The following is a 9,446-nucleotide window of genomic DNA, read 5'->3' as shown; positions in this document are numbered from 1 at the left end:
TCTTCCTCCAACCTCCCTCTTCCTGGGCTTAACATTATCACTACTACCTTCCCCCACCCTGAGCGGCACAGGGGGGAAGAGGGAATGGGGGTTGCAGTCAGTCCATCATATGTTGTTTTATGCCGCTGCTTCATCATCAGGGGAAGAACTCCTCTCATTCCTCCCCTGCTCCAGCGTGGGGTCCCACCCACGGGCTACAGTCCATCGTGACACTGCTCTGGCGTGGGCCATCTCTTCCACGGGGTGCAGTCCCTCCAGAACAGCTGCCCCAGTGGGCCCTCCACGGGCCACAGCCTCCTTCAGGCATCCACCTGCCCCAGCATGGGGTCCTCCATGGGCTGCAGGTGGATCTCTGCTCCTCAGTGGACCTCCATGGGCTGCAGGGGGACAGCCTGCCTCACCATGGTCATCACCACAGGCTGCAGGGGAATTTTGGCCAGGAGCCACATTACTCCCTCTCCTTCTTGACTGACCTTGGCATCTGCAGCTGTTCCTCTCACAAGAAAAATTCTTCACAACAGGCAGGCAGATGCCTCTCAGGTTCTCTTCACATCTCATCTCCTCTCCACTTCTCCCGGCTGGGTTGGGCTGAGTCAGGCCCAGATGGCTGCCCAGCAAGAGGCCAGAGGGTGAGGCCTGCAAGGCCCACAAGGCTTGCACCTCTTCCCTCTCTGTCCCTGCTCAGCTGCTTCACATCTTCTCTCCTTTTTTTTTGTCTGTTTTCCCCTTCTTAAATACGTTATCGCAGAGGCGTTACCAGGGAACATTCTGCTACCAATTGTCTCGGCCTTGGTCAGCAGCGAGTCCGCCCTAGGCCCAGCCGAGTCCACTGAACAAAGGGGAGCAACTTGTAGCAGTTTTCTACAGAAGCTACCACCGTAGCCCCCCCTCACTAAATAAAACCAGAACACTCATTTAAACTGGCACTCTTTTCTAGTTCACCCTAGCTGTAGTACTGTTATTTCTGTATGTCCCAAGCACCATACCTTTCTGAAGTTCCAAAAAAGCCAAAATGAATTAATGCATAGGTTTATTGTGAGGCTGACTATAATTCCTCAAGCAAGAAGCAATACAGAGCCACTTTGTCTCATAAGAGAAAACTGGGTCTCAGAATCTCAAATGTGACCTAGCCCCCATGGCAACACATCTGACTTGGCCATTTCTGAGTCAGTTACCTTGGCAGACTGGAATAAAGGGCTAGTTCCTTGCACCTGCAGCCCTTCTCACATCTTTCATGAAAGTAAGGAAGTACATTTCGTACCCCTCCCTGCAGCAACCACAATCTCCTTATAGGCAGGCAGAGGGAGAAGGCACTGGGAAGCATGCTTTCCAAGCATGGTTTTACTGTTGTTTGTGTAATGAACTGTCAAGACCCTGGTTGCTTCCACATCAGCTTCTAGTGCAATGCTAAAACACATTCTTCTAGCTTACTTTCTTCAGTTTAGCTCATAATATTATATTATTACATGTTGCGCATTACATTGCACTACATTCAGCACATTGCCAAAAAAGAAACATTTCCAATCATCAACTCTTTATGCAATACCAGCACCCAGGACTTACATTCATAAGAAAACAATCACTCCAATATCATGACCTAAAAAGCAGCAGGGTTAGCAATTTCACAGCTTCAATATAATGGGAAAGTGAGAGAACAAAGAAAAAAAAATCTTCTCTTTTACAATTCTTTCTACTATCACAGCTCACTAGGCAGAGATTTCATTTCATCATCATAAGCTAGAAAATTAGACTTCCTTGTTTCTTCATGCGAAGCCAGAAAAAGATTTACGTATAAAAGGAGAAAATAACTTCAGGAGACTTTAACCACTGAATTCCAAGTAAAGCATCATGGCTCTTTACTTTCTTTTGTGGCACATGTAACAATTGATAACTCTTAGTTGCATTTCTTTTAATGGCTTAAACACTTTATGTAATCTGTCCTCTAAGTTCATCATCGTAGTACTGCATTGCAGTACATCCTTGTATCTAGTGCTCAGCTTCTACCTAACCTTGTAGATGCTTGTTTTCACTACTAGGGAGCTGTCTAACTGTATACCATTTTGCTGCTCAGACTCCATCCTCAAACATAGTTTCAGAACAGGATTCCAAGAGGCGTAATTTTCTTCACGTCAATAGCATGCTCTGATCTCAGACAGTCAGAGGGAAATAAAGATTTGGTTATTTATATGTTCTACCTTTCCCCAGACTTTGAAGCCTGAGTAGTTTAACTGTCAGATCTCTTCCCACAAGTGTAGGCATGCTGGAATTCAAACCTTTAGTGTGATTCATTTGGGACAGAAACTTAAAACCAAGTGAGTGCTTATAAACTTATAAACTGGTAAGGTAGAAATTCTGGGTCTAATATTCCAACAGATAAATCATTCCGGCTAACAGGAAGCTTTTAGCACCAGACCCACATTGTGAGTATTGCAAATGAGAAAACTCAAAGTGCTTTAAAGAACCAAGAGCAACTGCAGAGATGCTTCTTTAAGAGACTGAGTTTGAGCAATGTTATAAAAAATCATGTGTATATGACTAAGCTGCATCTAATTATGCACTAAATCTGTCCAAACTGGAGAAGATATCTTCCTGTCAAAGATTCCTGATTAAATCCACCTTCTCTCTCTAGACCACATCTCTGAGAGAACTATACTTCCAGCAAGAAAAGTAAAGGAGATGAGATATAATTTAGACTTGGGAAATAACAAACTGTTAGAGAACATGCAGTTTCAAACCCTGGATTTACGTGCTGGGAAACTAAGTTTTAGCAAATGTCTTCACCCAGTACTGTTTTCACCCAGTACTGGTGTAAAGCCTGAGCTTGCTAGCAGGAAAAAAGATGGTACTCTTTGCAAGTACTTTAATCATCTACCTCTTAAAAAAAAAAAGGATGGCAACATCTATTTAAATGCTTATCTTTCAGAGGAAGAAAACCTGAAAAAAAGAGATGTTGCTGCTTAAGACTGTAGTGCTGGCTTGAACTCTTTTTTTGTGTATTATGATTTTTGTAAGAGTATGGTTTAGATGTTCCAGAGATCTAACATGTTGTACTCATTTTTCAGACATATGGAGACTTTTAGATTGCTGACATTCTTGTGGATTTTTTGGTGTGCAGGAGCAGGTTGTCTTTAGAAAGTTATTATAATTGATAAGCATCTTAGAATCATAGAATAGTTTGGGTTGGAAGGGACCTGTAAAGGTGATCTAGTCCAACTCCCCTGCAAGGAGCAGGGACATCTTCAACTAGATCAGGTTGGTCAGAGCCCTGTCCAACCTAGCCTTGAATGTTTCTGGGGATGGGTGTTCTGGTTTTGTTTAGTGAGGGGGAGCTACAGTGGTAGCTTCTGTAGGAAACCGCTAGAAGTTGCTCCCCTTTGTTCAGTGGACTCGGCTGGGCCTAGGGTGGACCCGCTGCTGGCCAAGCCAATTGGTAGCAGAATGTTCCCTGGTAACGCCTCTGCGATAACGTATTTAAGAAGGGGAAAACAGACAAAAAAAAGGAGAGAAGATGTGAAGCAGCTGAGCAGGGGCAGAGAGGGGGAGGTGCGAGCCTTGTGGGCCTTGCAGGCCTCACCCTCTGGACTCCTGCTGGGCAGCCGACTGGGCCTGACTTGGCCCAGCCCAGCTGCAAGAAGTGGAGAGGAGATGAGATGTGAATGAGATATAGAAAGGATCCTGAGAGGCGTCTGCCTGCCTGTTGTGAAGAATTTTTCTTGTGAGGAACGGCTGCAGATGCCAAGGTCAGTCAAGAAGGAGGGGAAGGAGTAATACGGCTTCTGGCCAGAGTTCCCCTGCAGCCTGTGGTGATGACCATGGTGAAACAGGCTGTTCCCCTGCAGCCCATGGATGTCCACTGAGGAGCAGAGATCCACCTGCAGCCCATGGAGGACCCCATGCTGGGGCAGGTGGATGCCTGAAGGAGGCTGTGGCCCGTGGAGGGCCCGCTGGGCAGCTGTTCTGGAGGGACTGCACCCCGTGGAAGAAATGACCCACGCCAGAGCAGTGTCACGAAGGACTGTGGCCTGTGAGAGGGACCCCACGCTGGAGCAGGGGAGGAATGCGAGGAGTTCTTCCCCTGATGATGAAGCAGCGGCGTAAAACAATGTGTGATGAACTGACTGCGACCCCCATTCCCTCTTTCCCATTGTGCCGCTCGGGGTGGGGGAAGGTAGTAGTGATAATGTTGAGCCCGGGAAGAGGGAAGGGTTGGGAGAGGTTATTTTGTTCCCTGTCTCATTCTCCTGGTAGTTTTAGAAAATAAATGAATAGTTTTCCCCAAGTCGAGTCTGCTTTGCCTGTAATGGTAACTTTAAGGATTTCTCCCTGTCCTTACCTCAAACCTTGAGCCATTTTTTCTTATATCACCTCCCCCTATTCTCTTGGAGGGTGGGGGGAGTGAGAGAGAGACTGCATAGTTTGGTCCCAATCGGGGCTGAACTACGACAACGGGGCATCCACCAGCACTCTGGGCAACCTGTTCCAGTGTTCTACCAACCTCACAGTAAAACATTTTTTCCTTATGTCCAGTCTGAATCTACCTCCCTCTATTTTAAAACCATTACCCCTTGTCCTGTCACAACAGGCTGTGCCCAAAGAGTTTCTCCCAGTCTTTCCTATAAGCCCTCTTTAGTTGCTGGAAGACTGCTATAAGGTCTCCTCCCAGCTGGGGCTGCAACGTTTGCCCTCAGGCAAGTGCCCACCATTCTAACTCGAGGGTCGTGTAGGACCCTTGGCCGGTGCGTAGATGCTGGGTTGTGTGTGCCTCAGGTCATTCTCTCACCCAGAGGAATGGCTCTCCTTCGGAGAGAAGCCACCCTCCCTGCTCGCCCTCCCTGTGCGCCCTGCCATGCAAACTGCCACACCATGCCCTTGCTGCCGCGTCATGCCCTTGCTGATGTGCCATACCCTGTTACCCACCCTGGTGCCACACCCTGGTCACTGGTGCTCCATAAGGGCCTCCTTTATATGTGGGGGGAGGGGATGGGCCACGGGTGCCCCTGGCTCTGCCTATGTCTCATCAGCCACTCTCTTGCAAGCTCCTGGCAGCTGCTGGCACCTCTCCTCTCTTCGTATTAGTTAATTTTGCTTTCCTGAGTTATTGTACACCACTATCTCGACTTTTAGCAATGAGACAGAATCCTTTTGCGAGATTCTTCAGGCTGGTCTCATTGCAGGATATGTCTTTTAAAAATAAAATAAAAATAAAATTATATATATTTGATGGGGAATAAGACAGACAGACATAAAAAGCTCACCACTGCAGAAGAGTTCAGAGGCATTTGTAATCCAGTTCCAAACTATTCAAACATATGGGCTTATTTTTTATGTTAATAACATATCCGTATGTAAACCTACTTTATAATTTTTTTTTTTGCTAAGATGTGTACATTTTTTTCATAGGCTTTTAAAAACTGAAGGAACAACTTTGATCATTTGTTCTGGTCTCCTATACAGCCCAGGCCAGATAACTCCCCTGAGCAAGCCATGGGCAGAAAGTCTTATTCTGTCCTCCAGCTTAAGTGACATAATTTAACTCTGTTACATGTGACTGCATTGGGCCCCTCATGAGGTTCAGCAAGGCCAGTCACCTCCTTCAACCTGCTGGTCATGCTTCTTTTTAAGCAGCCCAGGACATGGTTGGCTTCCTGTGCTGTGAGCACACATTGCCAACTCATGTCCAGCATTTTTGTCATCCAGGTTCTTCTCGGCAGGGCTGCTCTCAATCCCGTCATCCCCCAGCCTGTATTGATATTTGAGATTGCTCCAACCGAGGAGCAGGAACTTGCACTTGGGCTTGCTGAACCTTGTGAAGTTCACATACGCCTGCAAGGAGTCCCAAGGAATCCAGAGGAGTTGCCAAGGCAACAGCTTCGGTGCAGACAGGATCTGCAGTGGCATCCCAGCACAGTGTACAGAGGGGTTTCCCAAATCAGGGAAGCTCAGGGGGAGCCAAGAGAGACACCAGGAGCCACCAGGAGACCAAAGCTCGAGAGAAAGTGGCTGACCTGAGAGACCTGGGTAGAGCCAGGGGCACCGGCAGCCCATCCGGCCCATCCCCCTATGTATAAAGGAGGCCCTTAAGGAGTGCCAGTGATCACAGAATCACAGAATCACAGAATTATTATCAAGATTGGAAAAGACCTAAAAGATCATCCAGTCCAACCATCACCAATACTTCTCAGCTAAATCATATCCCTCAACACAACATCCAAACGTTTCTTGAACACCCCCATGGTCGGTGACTCCACCATCTCCCTGGGCAGTGCATTCCAGTGCCTGACTACCCTTTCCGAGAAGTAATATTTCCTAATGTCCAGCCTGAATCTCCCCTGGCGCAGCTTGAAACCATTGCCTCTAGTTCTATCACTGTCTACACGAGAGAAAAGGCCAACCCCTAGCTCACTACAACCTCCCTTCAGGAAGTTCTAGAGAGCTATAAGGTCTCCCCTGAGCCTCCTCTTCTCCAGACGGAACAATCCCAGCTCCCTCAGCCGCTCCTCATAAGGCCTGTGCTCCAGACCCCTCACCAGCTTCGCAGCCCTCCTCTGAACGCGTTCCAGGGCCTCAATGTCTTTCTTGCAGTGAGGGGCCCAAAACTGAACACAGTACTCGAGGTGCGGCCTCACCAGTGCCGAGTACAGGGGGACAATTACCTCCCTGTTCCTGCTAGTAACACTGTTTTTGATGCAAGCCAGGATGCCGTTGGCCTTCTTGGCCACCCGGGCACACTGTCGGCTCATGCTCAGCCGAGCATCAATCAGTACCCCCAGGTCCGTTTCCTCCACACAGTCCTCCAGCCACTCCGCCCCAAGCCTATAGTGCTGCCTGGGGTTGTTGTGGCCGAAGTGCAGGACTCGGCATTTGGTCTTGTTGAACCTCATCCCATTGGCTTCAGCCCAGCTCTCCAGCCTGTCCAGATCCTTCTGTAGGGCCTTGCTACCCCCAGGCAGATCCACACTCCCAGCCAATTTGGTGTCATCTGCGAACTTACTGAGGGTGCACTCAATGCCCTCATCCAGATCATCAATAAAGATATCGAAGAGGACAGGCCCCAGCACCGACCCCTGGGGAACACCACTTGTGACCGGTAGCCAGCTGGATTTAACTCCATTCACCACCACTCTCTGAGCCCGGCCCTCCAGCCAGCTCCTTACCCAGCCAAGAGTGTACCCATCCAAGCCATGGGCTGCCAGCTTCTGCAGGAGAATACCGTGGGAGACAGTGTCAAAGGCTTTGCTGAAGTCTAGGTAGACCACATCAACAGCCTTTCCCTCATCCAGCAGATGGGTCACTTGATCATAAAAGGAGATCGGGTTGGTCAAACAGGACCTGCCCTTCATGAACCCATGCTGGCTAGGCCTGATCCCCCGGCCATCCCGCACATGCCGCATGATCTCCCTCAAGACTATCTGTTCCATAACCTTCCCTGTAACCGAGGTCAGGCTAACAGGCCTGTAGTTCCCCGGATCCTCCTTACAACCTTTCTTGTAAATGGGAGTCACGTTGGCAATCCTCCAGTCTTCCAGGACCTCACCAGTCAACAAGGAGCGCTGATAGATGATGGAAAGCGGCTCGGCTATCACCTCCACCAGTTCCCTCAGCACTCTTGGGTGGATCTCATCTGGCCCCATGGGCTTGTGGCAGTCCAGCTGGAGTAGTAAGTCTCTGACTGTTTCTTCCAGAATCACAGGGGGGTTAGCGTGCTCCCCAGCCGAGACTACCAGGTCAGAGAGAGGAGTACCCTGAGGATAACTGGTCTGACCTTTAAAGACAGAGGTAAAGAAGGCATTCAGAACCTCCGCCTTTTCCTTATCCTCAGTGGTCACATTCCCAGCCTCATCCAGCAAAGAGTGGATATTCTCCTTTGTCCTCCTCTTACTGTTAATGTATTTATAAAAGAGGTTCTTATTCCTTTTCACCCCAGTGGCCAGGTTAAATTCAAGCTGGGCTTTTGCCTTTCTGATTTCACCTCTACACATCCTAACGACTTCCTTGTATTCATTCTCAGTTGCCCGTCCCTCCTTCCACAGGCGGTAGATTCTCTTTTTCTCCCGGAGCCTCAAGAATAGCTCCCTATTCATCCACGCCGGTCTTCTTCCCCGCCAGCTCATTTTGCGGCTCAGGGGGACCGCCTGCTCCTGCGCCCTTAAGACTCCCTTCTTGAAGAGCAACCAGCTCTCTTGGACCCCTTTGTTCGCTAAGACTGAATGCCAGGGGACTCCCCCTACTAGTCTCTTGAACAATTCAAAGTCCGCCCTCCGGAAGTCTAAGGTAGCAGTTTTACTATTCCCCCTCCAAGCTCCACCATGAATTGAGAAATTTATCATTTCATGGTCACTCTGTCCAAGGCAGCCCCCAACCTCCACATCTCCCACCAGATCTTCCCTGTTTGCGATCAGCAGGTCTAGCGGGGCAGTTCCTCTCGTGGGCTCTCTGACCAACTGCATTAGGAAGGCATCCTCTATGCACTCCAAAAACCTCCTAGACTGCTTCTTCTGTGCTGTGCTGTACTCCCAGCATATGTCAGGGAAGCTGAAGTCCCCCATGAGGACAAGGGCTGACGACCGTGCAGCTTGTGCCAGCTGCTTGTAGAATACCTCATCTGTCTCTTCATCCTGGTTTGGCGGTCTATAACAGACACCCACCAGGATGTCTGCCTTGTCAGCCCTTCCTCTGATCTTTACCCATAGGGATTCAATGTTATCATCCCCAGTCACAATCTCAGTAGCAGAAAAGGATTCCCTAATGTAGAGAGCCACACCACCACCCCTCCTTCCTTGCCTGCCCCTCCTGAAGAGTTTGTAGCCATCCATTGCAGCGCTCCAGTCATGGGAGCAATCCCACCACGTTTCTGTTATGGCAACTAGGTCATAGTTTGCCTGCCGCACTATGGCTTCCAACTCTTCTTGCTTGTTCCCCATGCTGCATGCATTAGTGTACACGCACCTCAGCTGAGCCCCTCGCCTCTCTCCTAATCCCAATACCACTTCCCCAGGCCGATCTCTAGCAGGCCTGGCTTTATCCCCTTCCCCCATCCTATCTAGTTTAAAGCTTTCTCTATAAGTCCCGCCAGCTCCTGGGCAAGTATCCGTTTCCCTTTTGGAGACAGGCAATTCCCATCAGCCGACCTCAGGCCAGGTGCCGAGTAGACCGCCCCGTGATCAAAGAATCCAAAATTTTTGCGTTTGCACCAGCCTCTCAGCCATGCATTTATAAGATGGCTTTTTCTGCTTATCTCAGTGTTTGTCCCTGCCACCAAAGGAATACTGGCAAACACTACTTGTATGCCCGCTCCATCAACTAACTTCACCAGCCTCCTAAAATCATGTTTTATAATCCTCAGGCTTCTATCAGCAATCCCATCGCTGCCAGCGATCAGGGCATGGCACGGCAGCAAGGACATTCATTACGGTAGGGGTCTGTTTGTTACGGTGGGGGTCTGTTAC

At 49.1% G+C, this 9,446-nt stretch overlaps 1 protein-coding gene across 1 annotated transcript in view; it reads right to left on the bottom strand.

The window, feature by feature from the left end:
* Positions 1-288: 288 nt before the first annotated feature.
* SHB (SH2 domain containing adaptor protein B) overlaps positions 289-9,446 on the bottom strand; it is a 109,405-nt gene continuing 100,247 nt past the window's right edge. The window contains exon 7 of the mRNA XM_086771101.1: positions 289-377. The gene's annotated coding sequence lies outside the window, so the exon portion shown is untranslated. The remainder of the gene's footprint in view (positions 378-9,446) is intronic.

Source organism: Chlamydotis macqueenii, chromosome Z, assembly GCF_036417535.1.
Source record: "Chlamydotis macqueenii isolate bChlMac1 chromosome Z, bChlMac1.mat, whole genome shotgun sequence".
NCBI classification, from domain to species: Eukaryota; Metazoa; Chordata; class Aves; order Otidiformes; family Otididae; genus Chlamydotis; species Chlamydotis macqueenii.
The sequence above is the reverse complement of the archived record's forward strand: the minus strand, read 5'-3'. Positions and strand labels throughout refer to the sequence as shown.